Below are 17838 nucleotides of genomic sequence, written 5' to 3'. Positions count from 1 at the left end.
GAAGGAGCTGCCCTCAATCTTACCTGTCCAATTAGTTACATATGATTGCTTGTGTTGGTATTCACATATCAGAGTGATGGGCATGGATGTGCTAATAATGTTTAACAACCAGTTCCCCAGAAAAAAATTAATTGTATGCATAATATACTTTTTTTAACCCTTTCCTGCCATCTTGGAATCAGTACTGTGTATTGGTTCTAAGTAAAGGCAATCCAATGGGAGTTAAATGACTTGCCCAGGGTCTGAGTTAAGAAGTGTCTGAGCCTAGATTTAAACCCAAGATCTCCCTTCTTTAGGCCTGGATCTCAATCCACTGAGCCACCTGGCTACCCCCACATAATACACTTTTAAGTTTAGTCTACATTATTAACATTTTCTCCATCACTTTCTTAAGCCTAGACAATTAAGGAAACAATAAATCAAGCCTTAATCTATAGAATTTGCTGATTTCCAAGATGTAAATACCTCCACAATTTTAACAAGCTGGTAAGAGTTTACTCCAATGCACCCCTGAGTCTGAGAGACTTCTCTGGGGTAAAAGAATCCCCTTAAAAAGTGTGACAAATAGTGCCAAAGATAATGGATATTAAAAAACAGTGAGTCTGTGATGTTAGAATGTATTCAGTGACTTTAACTGAAAAATAAGTGACCTGTTTAAGTCATTCTCATTATCCCAAGGCATTTCTGTATTTTAGAATACTTCCTCATTCACAAAAAAAGAAATGTTGATTTATTCATAGCTATGGCAAATCAAGTCAATATTTTCATATACTTTACATGACTTAATGATTGGGACCATCTGAACTCAAACCCATGGAATCCCACAGGTTGTCAGGGACCTGAGAAAGCATCTCATCAAATCTGTTTGACCAGGAATCCCTTCTTTTATATGAAGTGAAATGGTTATCTATCAGCTTCTGTACAAAGATCTCTAGTATCTCTTGAAAAAGCCTATTCCATTCAGAAGTACCTTTGATGTTAGGAATTCTTTTCTGACATCACAAAACTTGACACTCAGTTAAATTTGTCTCCTTGTAAACATGCCATTGCTCTTAGTTTTTGCTCTGTAGCCAAACAGAACAAATCTAGCTTCTTTTCCAGGTAACAACCCTTCAGATAATGAAAGACAGCCATCATGTTATCATGCCTTTTCAGGCTAAAAATTCCCAAGTTCTTCATATGATCTTCTAAATCATAAACTTGAAACCTTTACCATCTTGGTTGTCCTCTTCTAGGCACTCTCCCTCTTATCAATATCTAAAACTTAGCACCTAAAACTGAACATAGTGCTCCAGATATGGTCTGATTAGGGCAGAGTACAGCAGAATAATCAACTCCCTAGCCATTGTGCCTCTTCTAACATAGCCAAAGATTACATCAGATTCCTTGGCTACCATATCATACAATTGACTCATAACAGGTTTGTAGTCCACTAAAACCCACAGTTCATTTTCATTGAGACTTGTCTAGCCTTATTTGCCCCATATTATAAAGTTGGTTGTTTTAATCCAGGTATAAGGGCTTACATTTATCCCATTTAAATGTCATGTTCTTAAATTCTGGCCAAAACTCTAGAAGGCCTAAATTTTTTTGAATCATAACTATCAAACTATTTACTAGCTATGTCTCCCAACTTTATGTCATCTGAAAAATTCTCAAACATGCTTTTATCCAAGTAATTGATAAAAGTTAAACAGCACAAAGACAAGCACATATCCAATAGTTTTCAGGTTCCATTCTCTTCCTTTTTCATTTTTAAAAAATTACTTTTATTTATTTCATGAAATATTTCCCAATTATATGTAAAAAAAATTTAACAATCATTTTTTAAAATTTGAGTTCTGAATTCTTTCCTCCTTTTCTACCCACCCCTCCTCCTTGGCAGGGCAAGCAATTTGATATCAATTATACTTGTGAAGCCACACAAAATATATTTCCATATTAGCCACGTTGCAAAATCTTCCCTTTAAAAATAATCCTTCTCTAGTCCTGAAGTACTTTTCCCATTCTCAGCAGTTTTTCAAAGATCACTGATAGTAGCTCAGAAATCACATTTGCCAGTTTTCTTTATGCCTTTCCTAATATGGTTCTCAAGATTGAACACAAAATTCCAGATGTATGACAAGGACTGAATGCAGCAGGATTTTCAGCTTCCTCATACTTATTGGAGAGAGTTAATAAAGACATTCATCTAGAACTTTGCATATTTGCATCTCTCTGGAAGTATTGATTGTAATTATAGATAAAATTGTATAATTGTATAATACAGAATTATATAATTCTATATTGTGTAATATAGAATTATATAATTACAATTATTTATAGAATCTTGGAAGTTGGAAGCTAGCTTAAAGGTTATGTAATTCAACCTTCCACTCCAATCCTTAGTAATTCCTTCTACAAGTCATTGATAAATGGTTATCCTATCTTGAATACTTCCACTGACAGAAATCTCCCTAATTCATGAGATAGCCCATTCTGATACCTCTAATTGTTAGAAAATTCTTTCTTATGAGTCAAAATCTGTCCCCTTCTAACTTCTGCCCACTCACCCCAGTTCTGCCTTCTGGACCAATACGACATCTTCTTTTTCTAGATAGTGATCATCTCTTAGTTTTAACCGTCTCTTCTTCAGATTAAACATCCCTGCTTATTTCAACCATTGCTCATATGAGATGATTCTGGACAATTTTCCATTTTAGTTATCACTCTAAGTATTCTTTAATTTGTCAATATGCTCTTAAAATCTTCAGCACACCAGCTGGGTGGCTCAGTGGACTGAGAGCCAAGCCTAGAGATGGGTTCAAATCTGACCTTAGACATTTCCCAGTTGTGTGATCCTGGGCAAGTCACTTAACCCAATTGCCTACCCTTAACACACTTCTGCCTTAGAGCCAATACACAGTATTGACTCCAAGATGGAAGGTAAGGGTTTTTTAAAAAAGTAAAAATAAAAATAAATATCTTCAGCACAAAAGTGAACATGGAATCTAGATTTGGTTTAACCATTAGAGAGGAGGGTGCATTCAATAACTTTTAAAGTTCATATTTTGGTATAAATCGGTGATGTCAAGTTCAAATAGAAACAAATACTACTAACCCATAAGGATTCCTGTGAAACTACCTTAGGAAATCACACATCAATAATATTCATGTCACTATGTATTATTTATTTTATCAAATATTTCCCAATTACTTTTTAAATTTTTTATTTAACCCTTTATCTATTTATTTTAGTATTAATATTTAACATAAATATTAAAAATATTTAAATATAATTATTTATTTAACCTTATTTACCTTCCATCTTGTAGTCAATACTGTGTATTGGCTCTAAGGCAGAAGAGTGGTAAGGGCTAGGCAAGGGGGTCAAGTGACTTGCCCAGGGTCACATAGCTAGGAAGTGTCTGAGGCCAGATTTGAACCTAGGACCTCCCATCTCTAGGCCTGGATCTCAATCCACTGAGCCACCCAGCTGTCCCCTCAGTTGCTTGTTAATCAGGTTCAACTTATATGTTTCAGACCTCTGGTTAGAGCACTATATTTGATTCTGAGGCCAGATACAAACTTTAGAGAATAAATAGTTTCTGCCTTCACAGGATTTACTCTTTAGAAAGGGGCTTAGATACAAATAGAGATAATGATAATAATCAACATGTTATGATAAGGAATTGCAAACAAGGTGCTGTGTGAAATCTAGATATAATGGCTAGAGGGAATCATTGCAAAGAAAGGAACGTTTTCAAGAAGTGGCATTTTGAATCAGGCTTTAAAGGATGGGGAAAAATTCAACAGTTGCTGAATGTAAGGGAGGTCATAACATGCATGGAAAAACTTGCATATTTGTATAACAAAGAGTAGTACAATTTGGGTAAATAATAGAGGGTAGTAAGGGCAGCTAGGCTGGACAATAGATAGAATGCCAGGCCTGGCTCTCTGAGTTTAAATCTCATTTCTGACACCTACTTACTAGCTTTGTAACCCTGGGTACAGCTGCTCAACCCTGTTTGCTTCAGTTTCCTCATCTGTAAAATGAGTTGGAAAAGTTAATGGCAAACCACTCTTGTATCTTAGCCAAGAAAATTCCAAATGGGGTCGCAAAGAATTGAACACAAACTGAAATGGGTGAACAACAAAATGAGATAAGCCTGGAAAAGTAAGGGGGCAGCGGATTGTAGAGATACTTGAAAACCAAATAATTGTCCTTGTACTTTACTGGCAGGGATAAAACTAATGTGTGTTTTTAGGGTTGTTGATATCATGTTTGTTTTTAGAGATAGAATGACATGGTTGGATTTTTGCAGAACAAAATATTGTGGAAAACAACTTTAAGGAGTGGGGGGAAGAAAATGGCTATAGGAAAAACTATTAGGAGGCTAATAGGACTGGAATGCTGAATTTCTATTAATGCAGTGGAAGGCTATATCATCATTATCATCTTTTAAATAAGTTGTTTGTATCATATTTGTATCTTATATTAAATGTGTAGTCCACTAAATTCCTCAGAACTTTTTCACACATACTGCTATGGAGCTGAGTATCCCTTAGATTCCTATAACTGATCTTTTTATTAGTGTGCAGGGCTCTAAATTTACACCTATTCAATTAAATCTTTCTGACTTTGACAAAGTATTCTCTAATATGCCAACATCATTTTAAATCTTGGCTATTGTCACAGTCTTGCCCAATTTTGTTTTTTTCCGAATGTAACCCTTAGAGTCTCCTTTCTGGCACCAGGGGAGCAGCTAGGTGGCACAGTGTGGTTTGACACTTAATAGCTAGCTGTATGACGCTGGCCAAGTCACTTAACCCTGTTTGCCTCAGTTTCCTCATCTATAAAATGAGTTTGAGAAAGAAATGGCAAACCACTCTTGTATCTCTGCCAAGAAAACCCCAAATGAGTTACGAAGAGTTGGACATGACTAAGATGACTAAACACCAATAATCTGATAGCTACGAGGAGCCCCGTTTTGCTATAAAAACCTTTCATTTCTCTATTTTATTGACTATCCACATAATCTAGGAGTTTCAGGATTCAATACTCTTCACCTACTAGTTCTCCTTATATACACAGGCTCACAAGACTCAAAATATGAACAATTTTATTTAAAAGTTGGAAAAGAAGGAAAGTCGCAATACCCCCCCAGTAAGCAACTCCCCTTCAAAGATCTGCCCAGTAACTTGCACTACTGCCTTGGTTAGGCTGTATTTGAGGGCGCTCACAATTCCTTTTGCCTCAACAGCAATTGCCTCCCACACCCGTCAACAGATTTTGCTTGCTATCCTTTTTCATAATTTTGCTACAGTTTTTCTGCTCCCCATTCTAGTTCCTAGTCTCCAGAGTTCAGCAGTTTGTCTCTCTCCTAGTTGAGGTGCTCATTGCCACCTGTAGGAGACTGGCCTTTAAATTCAGGTGGTGCACTGGATAGAGCACTGGACCTAGAATTAAGGAGACTTGGGTTCAAATCTAGGCTCAGACACTTATGATCCTGGACAAGTCACTTAACTCTATCTGCCTCAGTTTTCTCATCTATAAAATAAGCCAGAGAAAGAAATGGCAAACCACTTCAATATCTTTGCCAAGAAAACTGCAAAATGAGGTCACAAATAATCAGACACAACTGAACAACAAAATAACAACATGGAGAAAGCATTTTTGCAGACCAAACAAAACAAAACAAAACAAAACAAAAATAGACCTGTCTGTTTAATGCATTTTTTTGGTGGTACATGGTCCCACCACAGCCAAACTTTATACAAAGCTTCTGGAAATTTGAGGAAGAAGAATCATTCCTTGCATGAGCCAGTGAATATATTTCTAATCAATTTAATTTAAGTCAATCAACTGTTCATTAGGTGAACATTATGTGCCAGACACTCTGCTAGGTGCTGGAGAAGTAAAGACAAAAATGATACATTCCTTGCCCTCAAGGACAGTAACCTAATTAAGCTCATAGTACATCTTTATCATTTATCTCTTCTCTTCTGCAGCATCTAAGAAGTTCATCCCTATTTTCAGCACTTCTTTCAGGGTATTAGGTTTTGGGGGAGCCCCACTGTTCTCTCTTTGTTACTCTATCCCCCACCTTTTCCCAGAGTAGTCTAGCTTGCTCATTCAGATTTCCCAGGGCTGTTTTCTGAGACATTTAGAAAAAGGAGAGGGCATAACACTAACTCTTCACAGAACAGATGCCTGATTCTTGGGAAGAGAGAAGAATTTGTCATTCCTGCTACTTGCTAATTTGATAATAACGCTATCATTTGTCTTTAGATTGTCTTCATTCTATCAAATATTGAACAAAACTTCAATAGACAACTCCCTCTGGGTTAATGCAGATTTACTAATTACTATTCTTTGATTATGGTTATTCAACCAGCCATGAATCCACCTAATTTCCTAGAGGTATCCCTCCCATATTGGGGGGTAGGGTGGGGAAGTGGGATGGGGAGGGGCACACTGTCCCTGAAATCTGGAAAATTCAGGTAAATTTTTTTTGCCCTTCCTTCCTATCAGAGAAGTCTGCATTTTTTCTTTTGTGGAGTGTTTATAGTACCTTATTGTAAAATTTGGGTTAAGTATTTGGTCAGAGGCTACATTTAGGTCAATGTTCATCTTTCTAGCCTTTGTGTGTCATCTTTTGGACTTTCACATTCTTTCTGCAAACTTTAACTTTTTACTTATTTTAACTTAAAAAAAGAAATTGTGCATACTTGTGGTATTAAAAGATAAAATATGTTGATATTATCAATATTATATGTATATTTTATGCATCTCTGAGTTTCTAAACTTTTTCTGTGTCATCTGCTGGCCTTTGTATGTCATCTGCAGCTTCTGCAAAACTTCCTCCAAATTCCTGTTTAATTTCTTTTTTTAATTTTTATTTAAGTATTTTCCAATGGTTATATGATTCATGTACTTTCCCTCTCCTTCTCCCCTCCCCCTCCCAAAGCTGACAAACAATTCCACTGGGTCATACAGGTATTATCACTCAATACCTATTTCCATATTAATCATTTTCATAACAATCTTTTAAAAAACAAAAAGCCACATTTTAATACTCATATAAACAAATGAAAAAGCAAATGTTTTCCTTTTGCTTTTCTATTCTCACAGTTCTTTCTCTCGATGTACATACCATTCCTTCTCATAAGTCCCTTGGGATTGTCTTGGATCATCACATTTCTATCAGTAGCAAAGTTGATTACATACGATCGTCCCTCAATGTTCTCCTGGTTCTGCTCATTTCACTCCACATCAGTTCATGGAGGTCTTTCCAGCTCATATGGAAATCAAGCAGTTTATCATTCCTTATAGCACAATAGTATTCCATCACCATCATATACCACAATTTGTTCAGCCATTCCCTAACTGAGGGACACTCCCTAATTTCCTAATTTTTGCCACCATATAAAGCACAGCTACAAATATTTTTGTACAAGTATTTTTCTTTATTATCTCTTTGAGGTACAAACCCAGCAGTGGTATGGCTGGATCAAAGGGCAGGCAGTCTTTTAAAGTCCTTTGTGCATAGTTCCAAAATTGCCTTCCAGAATGATTGGATCAATTCACAACTCTACCAGCAATGTATTAGTGTCCCAATTTTGCCACATCCTCTCCAACATTTATTATTTTCTTTCTGTAACACCAATTTCTGCTAAGCAAAATGGAGAACAGGATGAGTGACAACCAACAGTTTTAGAATGTAGAACTTACCCAGATGCCATGAGCCAGGGGGCAAAAAAAGTTACTGCCAGGACTATAAAAGGCAGAGACTGGATCAGGAGGCTCTCTCACTCATGAGAAGGGGACCCGGGTGGCTGGGTGGGTAGGCCAACCAACCTGCTTAGGTTACCTGTGTCCTGTTCCACAAATTATCACATCCTCAACTTCTGAACAGAGCTGTGCTGTACATCGGTTATTTATCATCAAGGAAGAATACCATCAATCCTCAACGCACCTGGTCAGGGCCAAAGGTGCCTGGCCTGGCCAGAGTGCCACAGAGAGGGGAACCTCTCCAGCAGACAATCTCAACCTGATCAATCTGTGATTGCCAAACCTGATCATCCTTAGTCTAGTGTAGTTTCCCAACACCTCCTTCCTTCAATCCCTGATCCTTCCCCTAAGTTTGTTACCATTAAATCCTCAAAACTTACCTAGCTGAATGCTGTTATTATTCTAAAATTTACTACCATATTCTTTGGAACTAAGGGAAAGGAATTACTCAAACAAGATCAAATCACAGTCATAGGCGTTACCTATCAAGTTAAACCCAAAATAAGGATTCAGAGAAGCTGTTTCATCCAATTCACAGCTTCTCAACTGATCACTTAGTCCTGCTGGGCACTATTAAGGGAAGGGTGTGTGTATTCAGCTGAGCTTCACATACTAAGCACCACCTAAGCTTCCCACCCTCACTCTGCTTAGTTCCTTAGACCATCAGAGGACCTTGGGTCATTTCTCTATCAGGCACTGTTCAGTATCACCATACTGCCCATAACACTTTACTGTCATAGTGGCCAATCTGCTAGGTGTGAGGTGGTACCTCAGAGTTGTTTTTATTTGCATTTCTCTAATTATTAGAGATTTAGAACACTTTCTCATGTGCTTATTGATAGTTTTGATTTCTTCATCTGAAAACTGCCTACTCATATCCTTTGACCATTTGTCAACTAGGGAATGGCTTGATTTCTTGTACATTTGACTTAGTTCCTCATATATTTGGGAAATTAGATCCTTGTCAGAGAGTTTTGTTATAAAATTTTTCCCAGTTTGTTGTTTCCCTTCTAATTTTAGTTGCATTGATTTTGTTTGTACAGAACTTTTTAATTTAATATAATCAAAATTATTCATTTTACATTTTGTAATGTTCTCTATCTCTTGCTTGATCTTAAATTCCTTCCTTTCCCATAGCTCTGACTAATAGTCAGAGAACTATTCTATGTTCACATTATTTATGATCTCACTCTATATTTAGTTCATTTATACATTTTGAATCCCTATTTGATTTTTTATGCTATCCCACTATATATGGGAAAAAGTGATGTGGAAGGAATAAGTACTTTTAATTCAAGAATAATAAATAGGTAAGTAGATAGGTAGATTGAGCGATTGATTGATAGAGAAATATTTTTTATTCTTTATTATGTACCAGACACTGTACCAAGAGCTGGGGATATGAACACAAGCAAAAAACATAATTCCTATCTTCAGGGGGTTTACCATAAGAGGAAAGAATACATAAAAAAGGAGTTGGAAGGGGGAAGGATATCAGCACAGAAACAAGACAGGAAAAGCTAAAGAATAAGGAGCAGAGCCAAGAGAGAAATAGGCAGGGATGGCCTGGACATTTCCTGGAGTGGTAGTCCTGAGGAAGAATTCACCCAGTGAATTCAAAGGAATTCAAAGGAATTCACTCAGTGGGTGAAGCCATCTTTGGAGAGAGAAGGCTGCTGGGAATAGAGGAGGAAAAGGTCAGAATTCAGGAGTGAATCTATTAGAGAAGAATAGTGACATAAATTATATTATGAATCATGGAATTATGTGATTTCCTCCTAGTGGCTGGATGCTGTTTTATGTGCTAAGCTTGTTTGATTATAGTCTTAACCTAGGCGTTTGTTTTTTTCTTTGGAGCACCTCAATGTCTTGCTGTTCTTTACATATTTCATAATCTCTTTTTTGATTAGTCACTACACAGCTGCCTCTCCTGTGTCCTAAGAATTTTCACTTTGCCTAGGATTTCCATTGATCTAAGCTCACAACCACCAGAATTTCATTCCTCTGTTTATTGGAAGATTTGTGGCCCGATGATCATTATGTCAGGTTTTTTGTTTTTTTTTTGTTTTTTTTTTTGCCTAACTATACTATATTATTACAATAAAAAGTTCCACTGATAAACTAAGGCCACTCACTATACAAGAGAAATAAGAAATTCTTGAGTTCAAAGAGTTTAAAAACTAGGAAGCAATAATCACTTAGTTTTATCCATTTAATTTCCATCCTTTGATAATAAATGCTTCCCCAAGTTTGTGATTTTGTGGAAACCCGAAGATCTATACTAGAGAAAGAAGAAAAGAAACCCACACATAAACCTTAAGTTTCAGAGGAGATTTATTAAAGAAACATTCTTTATACCTGGCTAGAAGTAGTAATGGGGCAGCTAGGTAGTACAATGGATAGGGAGTCAGATCAGGAAGACCTAAGTTCAAATCCAGCTGAGTAACCCTGACCAAGTCATTTAACCTTGTTTGCCTCAATTCCTTTGTCTATAAAATGAGCTGGAGAAGTATCTCCACTCCAGTATCTTTGTCAACAAAACCCCAAACAATTTGCCTAGCCCTTTATCACTCTTCTGCCTTGGAACCAACACTTAGTATTACTTCTAAGACAGAAGGTAATGATTTTAAAAAGAAAAGAAAACCCAAAAAGGGTACTTGGACATGATTGATGTGACTGAACAACAAAAAGAGACAGTAATAAAATGCTTCAGACCTGTGTCCAGATTAGGGCAGTGGTGTAACAGCTCCCCAGATTAGGGTAGTCCCAAAAATAACTTCCCAGTTTTTCCTTTTTATATAGGAAAAAGTCCCATCTAAAATGGGCAATGATGGAAAAGTTGTGGGAACAACAGGCATGTTAATGCATTGTTCATGGAGCTGTGCATTTAACATTAGTACAACCATCCTTTTTTTACATCTTTTTGAAAAATTTCTTCCCTGGTTACATGATTCATGTTCTTGCTCTCTCCTCCCTCCCCATCCTCCCATAGCCGATGCACATTTCCACTAGTTTCTTCATGTGTCATTGATCAAGATCTATTTCCATATTATTGATAGTTGTACTAGGGTGGTCATTAAGAGTCTACATCCCCAATCATGTCCGCTTCAATCCATGTGTTCGAGCAGTTGTTTTTCTTCTGTGTTTCCACTCCTATAGTTCTTCCTCTTAATGTGGTTAGCATTCTTTTCCATAAATCCCCCAGAATTGTCCTGGATCATTGCATTGCTGCTAGTACAGGAGTCCATTATATTTGATTTTACCACAGTGTATCAGTCTCTGTGTACAATGTTCTCCTGGTTCTGCTCCTTTTGCTCTGCATCAATTCCTGGAGGTCTTTCCAGTTCACATGGAATTCCTCCAGTTTATTATTCCTTTGAGCACAGTAGTATTCCATTACCAACAGATACCACAATTTGTTGAGCCATTCCCCAATTGAAGGGCATACCCTCATTTTCCAGTTTTTTTTTGCCACCACAAAGAGCGTGACTATAAATATTTTTGTACATGTCTTTTTCCCTATGATCTCTTTGGGGTACAAACCCATCAATGGTATGGCTGGATCAAAGAGCAAGCAATCTTTTAGCACCCTTTGAGCATAGTTCCAAATTTCTATCCAGAATGGTTGGATCAATTCACAACTCCACCAGCAGTGCATTAATGTCCCAATTTTGCCACCTCCCCATCAACATTCATTACTCTCCCCTGCTATCATTTTAGCCAATCTTCTGGGTGTGAGGTGATACCTCAGAGTTGTTTTGATTTAGAAAGAGAAACACCATTTAAAATCACCCTAGAGGGGGCTAGGGGGGTTTGGGGGAGAGGGAAAGAACACAAAATATGTAACTATGGGAAAATATTCAAAAGAAAAATTAAAAAGAAAAAGAAAATTCCAAAATAAAAAAATAAAAATAAAAATAAAGTCACCCTAGGCAATATAAAATACTTAGGAATCTATCTACCAAAAAAATCTATCTACAAAAACAGGAATTATATGAACACAACTACAAAACACTTTCCAAACAATTAAAACTAGGTCTAAACAATTGGAAAAACATTGATTGCTCATGGGTAGGGCAAGCTAACATAATAAAAATGACCATTCTACCCAAATTAATTTACTTATGTATTGCCATACCTATCAAACTACCAAAAACTTTTTTTACTGAATTAGGAAAAACTATAACAAAGTTCATTTGGAAGAACAAAAGATCAAGAATATCAAGGGAAATAATGGAAAAAAAACATGAAGGAAGGTGGCCTAGCAGTACCAGATATTAAACTATACTATAAAGCAGTGGTCATCAAAACAATATGGTACTGGCTAAGAGACAGAAGGGAGGATCAGTGGAATAGACTTGGGTAATTGATGTCAGCAAGACAGTGTATGATAAACCCAAAGAGCCCAACTTTGGGGACAAAAATCCACTATTTGACAAAAACTGCTGGGAAAATTGGAAAACAATATGGAAGAGATTGGGTCTAGATCAACATCTCACAACCTACACCAAGATAAATTCAGAATGGGTGAAGGACTTGAATATAAAGAAGGAAACTATAAGAAAATTAGGCGAACACAGAATAGTATACTTGTCAGATCTCTGGGAAAGGAAACATTTTAAAACCAAACAAGAGTTAGAGAAAATTACAAAATGTAAAATAAATAATTTTGATTACATTAAATTAAAAAGGTTTTGTACAAACAAAAACAATGCAACTAAAATCAGAAGGGAAACAACAAACTGGGAAAAAATCTTTATAACAAAAATTTCTGACAAAGGTCTAATTACTCAAATTAGTAATTATATATTACAAATATAAGGAGCTAAATCAGTTGTACAAAAAATCAAGCCATTCTCCAACCAATAAATGGACAAGGGACATGAATAGGCAATTTTTAGATAAAGAAATCAAAACTATCAATAAGCACATGAAAAAGTGTTCTAAATCTCTAATAATTAGTACAACCATCCTGGAAATAAATTTGGAGCTACACAAATAAAGTGATTCATCTACGAGGCATATATCTCAAGGAGGTCACTGACATAAAGAAAGACTTGATGGGTACAGCTAGGTGGCTCAATGGTTAGAGAGTCAGGCATGGGGACAGGAGGTCCTGGGTTCAAATCTAGACTGAGACACTTCCTAGCTGTGTGACTCTGGGCAAATGACAATTCCAATTGCCTAGCCCTTCTAAGACAGAAGGTAAGGGTCAAAAAAATTTTAAGAAACTAAAAAAAAAGAAAAACTCCATAGACATCAAAGTATTTATAACAGTGTGTGTGTAAGCATGTATGTGGTAACAAAGTACTAGAATAAAAATATGTGTCCATTGTTTGGGGAATAGCTAAGCAAACTTTGGTACATGAATATCATTGTGCTGCAAGAAATAATGAATATAGAAAAACATGAAAAGACTAACATAAACTGATGCAAAGTGAAATAAGGAGAAGCAGTGTAAGGATGGGATTTGGCAAGGTGGGGTGGGACAAAAGGAGCCAGAAGAAGGCAGTTGCTGACAGTTGCTGACATTTGGGACCAGAGAGAATTCTGGGAGATTGCTCTGGGGGAGAAAGGAGAGAGGAGAGGTGTTAGGGTGGAGGACTGAGAGAGGGAAGAGGTGGACATCTCAGCTCGGATTCAGTCCTGAGGGTTTCCTGAGGATCTTTCTTTGGAAATTGAAACCCTGATTTCCTGATCAAAGGCATTCCATTACATCTCACCCATCAAGACTTCAACCATCAAGTCAAGCTAAGTTTGGACTTCATTTTGGGAGTGATCTCTTAGTCTCCTCCCATTACCCAACCTTGCTGAGAGACCCCTTTTCAGTAAAAACTTACAATTATAGAAAAGGATAGAAATAGAAATAGAAGGAGAAGGGGCAGGGGGAGAAGCTTAGGAGCAGGAACCATTGGGTTTCCCACCTAAGTGACAGACCCCATAGGAATAGCGAAGAGGGCACCCCAAAATCCCTCTGCCCTTCACCCCTTTCCCCAATCCCTGAATTGCAAATAATAAAGGCCATTCATCAGTTAGATAGTGTTCCAGAGTGCCTGAGAAACAACAAGGGAGAGGGGAACCACAGCTTGGTCTGACTGCCTCCATCTTGAAGCTGGACCACCGGCTGTGAATTCTAACTGATTGGGGGTAGGTTTGTGTGAACTCTGTCCTTATTCAGAATCGGTTGGGGTATCACATACCTCGTCTTATAGGGAAGCCTTGTCCCCAACTTCTGTGGGGTGGCACGACCATCCAGGTCACCCAGTTTCGGGGTGACACTCCCTTAAAGTCTCTCAGTGTATATTTGGCCCCAGGGGAGAGCTGAGAGATTCACCATACATAGACTCTCTATCTCCCCTCTATCATAACATTGGTTACTGGCTTTCTTTATTGTTACAGCAGATAACATTCTATACAAAGACTGCAATTGTAAATAGAAAGATCAGAGACAAACAATAAAAAATTTTGCAAAATCATAAAGAACAAACTCGGCCCCAAAAAAGGGATATGAGAAGATATCATCTCCTATTCTTTGCAGAGTTGGGGAGATGTCCACACAAGTATGAAACATTGCACTTAATGCCAGATTTTGGGAGACTGCTTTTAATGTCAGATCCATTTTGTTGATTTTTAATTCTTTTTTTTCAGGTCTTGACTTTCTTTAATCTTAAATCCTAAAACCATATAGGATAGGGAAATAAAGAATCCCAAGCAAGCAGGGCTTGGGGAAACCCAATCTTAGAAAACAGAGAAAGGGAAGATGCAGGAGGACAGAGGCATAGCGAACAAGGCATTAAGGCAATCACAGGAGAAGTAGGAGGAAATTAGTTCCTCTACTTCATATAAAAATAGGAAGGAGAGAGCTCTAGGTGAACCCCTGTTCCCTTTAAGGGATAGGAAAGGAAAATCCTACCTCGGATAGTGTCAAGAGAAAGAACTACAGCTGTATGAGGTTGCCTTCAGGAATGGACGCCCAGATCAGGAGTAAGGACAATGAATGGACTGATATTCATAGACAAGGATCATGAATGCCCCCCCATTCCAAATAAGACAAAGTAGACTTCACCAAAAGATTATGGGCACCCCTCAAACACACAAAGGTTAAAGCTACCCCCTAAATAGAAAGACAGAATTGCTTCCCATTCAAAGATATAGATGGAACACCTCTCAAATAGATATAAGAACAGGGGTCATAGACTCACACAAACACACTTTAAAAAAGTTTTGGGTAGAAGGGTCCACAGAGTAGAGTGTCGACTGCTCCATGGTCTTTCTAACTGGTCTGAAGCAGATAATCCCCACTCTGGGTGATACAGCAAACCCAGGGAAGGGCCCGGTACCCACTCTTCTCACTAATCTTCATGTACCAAACTTGAATCCCAGAGACAGTGAAATAAGGAATATCAAATTTTATGGAAATAGGAAGTCAGTTCTCCATCTCCTTGTTCTCCACACTAAGTAAGCCAAAGTGTATTCTCATTAGGTACTCCTTTCCTCCAGGAAATAGCTTTATGTTCCAGATAACCACATTTTTCTGAGGCAAATACTTGGCATGGGTTTTGAATTGGAGGGAATCTGCATCATTGGGGAGTAGGACTGTGATATCCACACTACTGACTTCTGACTGCTTCTTCAACTCATCTTTACCATTAACCATAATCTCTTCCTGACTGTGTGAGAATTTATCAATGATTGAGTCAATCCAGATCAGTGATTTGATCTGGGTATTGAATCAATAAGACATGAACTCAAAGTTACCATCAAGTGGGATGTAGAAAATGGTTTGATTATTGTCAATCTGGTGAGGTGGACACATTGATGAAACTTAAAATCTTTCTATTTGACTGACTTGTTTTTGTAGTATGTGATGAGTTCAAAAAGGAATCTGGTCATTGAGGCCCAATCTCAGCTCCAGCATGCTAGACAAGAATACTTTCAGCTTAATGGTGCTCACAATCTCACTCAGCAACACACTCCCATTGGCCTTTACCAGTAAGTTGACAGACTCAATCACATCAGCAAAAATCTCATTCTTATAGCTGATGCTCTCTGAGTGCATGAATGACTTCTGGAGGCTCCCAGGACTTGCCTTTCTCTAATCTGTTGCCTTTCTGGGTGATGAAAAGTCAAAATCTATGAGTTCATCCTAGATGCTTTCCTCCTCTTGCTCTTTGAAATACTTAGAAAATATTTCCCCGGCCTTGCAAAGAGTACTTGTAGAGAGGCATTGGTGTTTTTGAGTGTGTTGATTACCAAAAAAAGGTTGCTGTTTGGTTCACAGGAAGTGCACTGTGCCATGGGTTAGCAGTGGGGTCAGATCTTTTTTTTTCTTCTGCATCAGGAGGGGCATGAAGTATCATACTCTGCCATGCTCATATCCCTCTTACACTTCCAGCAGATTAAGGGCTTCCCCTTCATATCCAGATTGAAGATAACAGAGGTAGACATGAAGAGGGCAGGTCCTAATTAAAGCTAAGAACATCAGGGAGGAGACCTTCAATCCTTTTTCTTATTTCTTAAAAAAAAATTTTGTAACAAGGAATGACTCTCTAGTAGAGAGAGGACAAGAAATACAGAGAAAGATCTAAGTGATCTAAAAACAAGACTGCAACAGTATCTATTTTAAATAAGAATACTGCTGATCTCTGACATATATTAGAGATGGTCTATCCTTTATAGAAACTCCAGGAGATAATTGGCTGATAGCAATCTATCCCCTACTACCACTGCCTCCAGATCTACCATGTGGGATCTCTAAGAGTAGTAACTGGTTGAGGGAGATAAGAGTCCTGGAATGCTCCATGATTTAATCAAACTTAGCTAACATGGGGAACATAGAGGGTCTTATTTCTGTTTCTAGGTACATGGAGCTATCTAGGTTTAAGGATGTTTTATTTATGTAGTTATTAGGTAAAGAGGGGAAGACCTTTTGAAAAGAATAAGCAAAGAATAACAATCATATGACAAGTGACAAAACAATGACCTTGGGTTGTTCTCTCAAGACCTTGAGGAATCAAAGCTTCATAGAGACGCTTATATATTTTTTATTTCTCTTTGAATTCTACACATGAAATGCTAACTCAGATTCCATAGAGGTTTGGTGAGGGAAGGGAACTAAATATCCAATATACTAAGATCCTAACAAAAGGACATCTAGACCTTAGTTATTTATATATATATATACATATATATATATATAAACATTTATGCTTGTATAATATATATTCTATAGCAAACAATATTGATTCATTTACATTTCTCTAGGAAGCAAAACCATTTCCTTACACATATAATTGTTAGGAGAATAGAAGTAGAGACAAGATATTATGGAAAGTATTGTATCAGCTAAAGTATTGTTGGCCCTGCCACAATTGGATATTGAGAAATTATAATGACATAAAAAATCAATAAAGCTTTTAAAAATTAGACTCTCTCTCTATATATATATATGTACATGTACATATATATATATATATATATATATGTTCATGTATTTCATCTAATCAAACTGTGCTATAAAATCACCATTTGTCAGTGGAGGTTGCAATCTAATCATTATATATACCAACTCAATACTTTAATTAGAATATTTTAGTTTATCTTTTTGTCAGTTTCCTAAGTTGTTCTGGGCTCTTTTTGCAATGTTGAAGCAATGAAGCTGACAACACTTTTGTGTTCTAGTGGTAAAATTAATACAAGCAAGAATATATGATTAAATCAAGAATACTGCCCAGGAGTATACATGTCAACATCTCAGTAGCTGTTTGATATGCAGCTTCCTGAATACCCTTAGTTCCAAAATTATAAATAAGTCCCGAGCCCCAGTAGAATATCTTGCATGAGTTAGGGTCTTGTTAATCCTGGGAACCCAGTAGGGTTTTCCCATAAAGGTTTTATATAGTTTTATATTACTTTTCCTTAGCCGAGTCTAACTGTCTGGATCCATCTGTTATTAGCAGGGCAGGCTACATATTTTGTGGTTTTGACCATTCTAGAGAGATTCCTAGAATGCTTGCATATGCAAATTTAATGCCAAGAAGAGGGGGTTATTTGATTGGGTCAGC

The 17838-nt window shown here is 37.2% G+C and overlaps 1 pseudogene; it reads right to left on the bottom strand.

Moving 5' to 3' along the window:
- Positions 1-15047: 15047 nt before the first annotated feature.
- Positions 15048-16222, bottom strand: LOC123239735 (annotated as a pseudogene).
- Between the last annotated feature and the right edge of the window lie 1616 nt (positions 16223-17838).

The sequence above is a fragment of the Gracilinanus agilis genome, chromosome 3 (genome assembly GCF_016433145.1).
Source record: "Gracilinanus agilis isolate LMUSP501 chromosome 3, AgileGrace, whole genome shotgun sequence".
Classification (NCBI taxonomy): domain Eukaryota; kingdom Metazoa; phylum Chordata; class Mammalia; order Didelphimorphia; family Didelphidae; genus Gracilinanus; species Gracilinanus agilis.
Note: the sequence above shows the minus strand (reverse complement) of the source record. Positions and strands in the feature narration are given on the sequence as shown.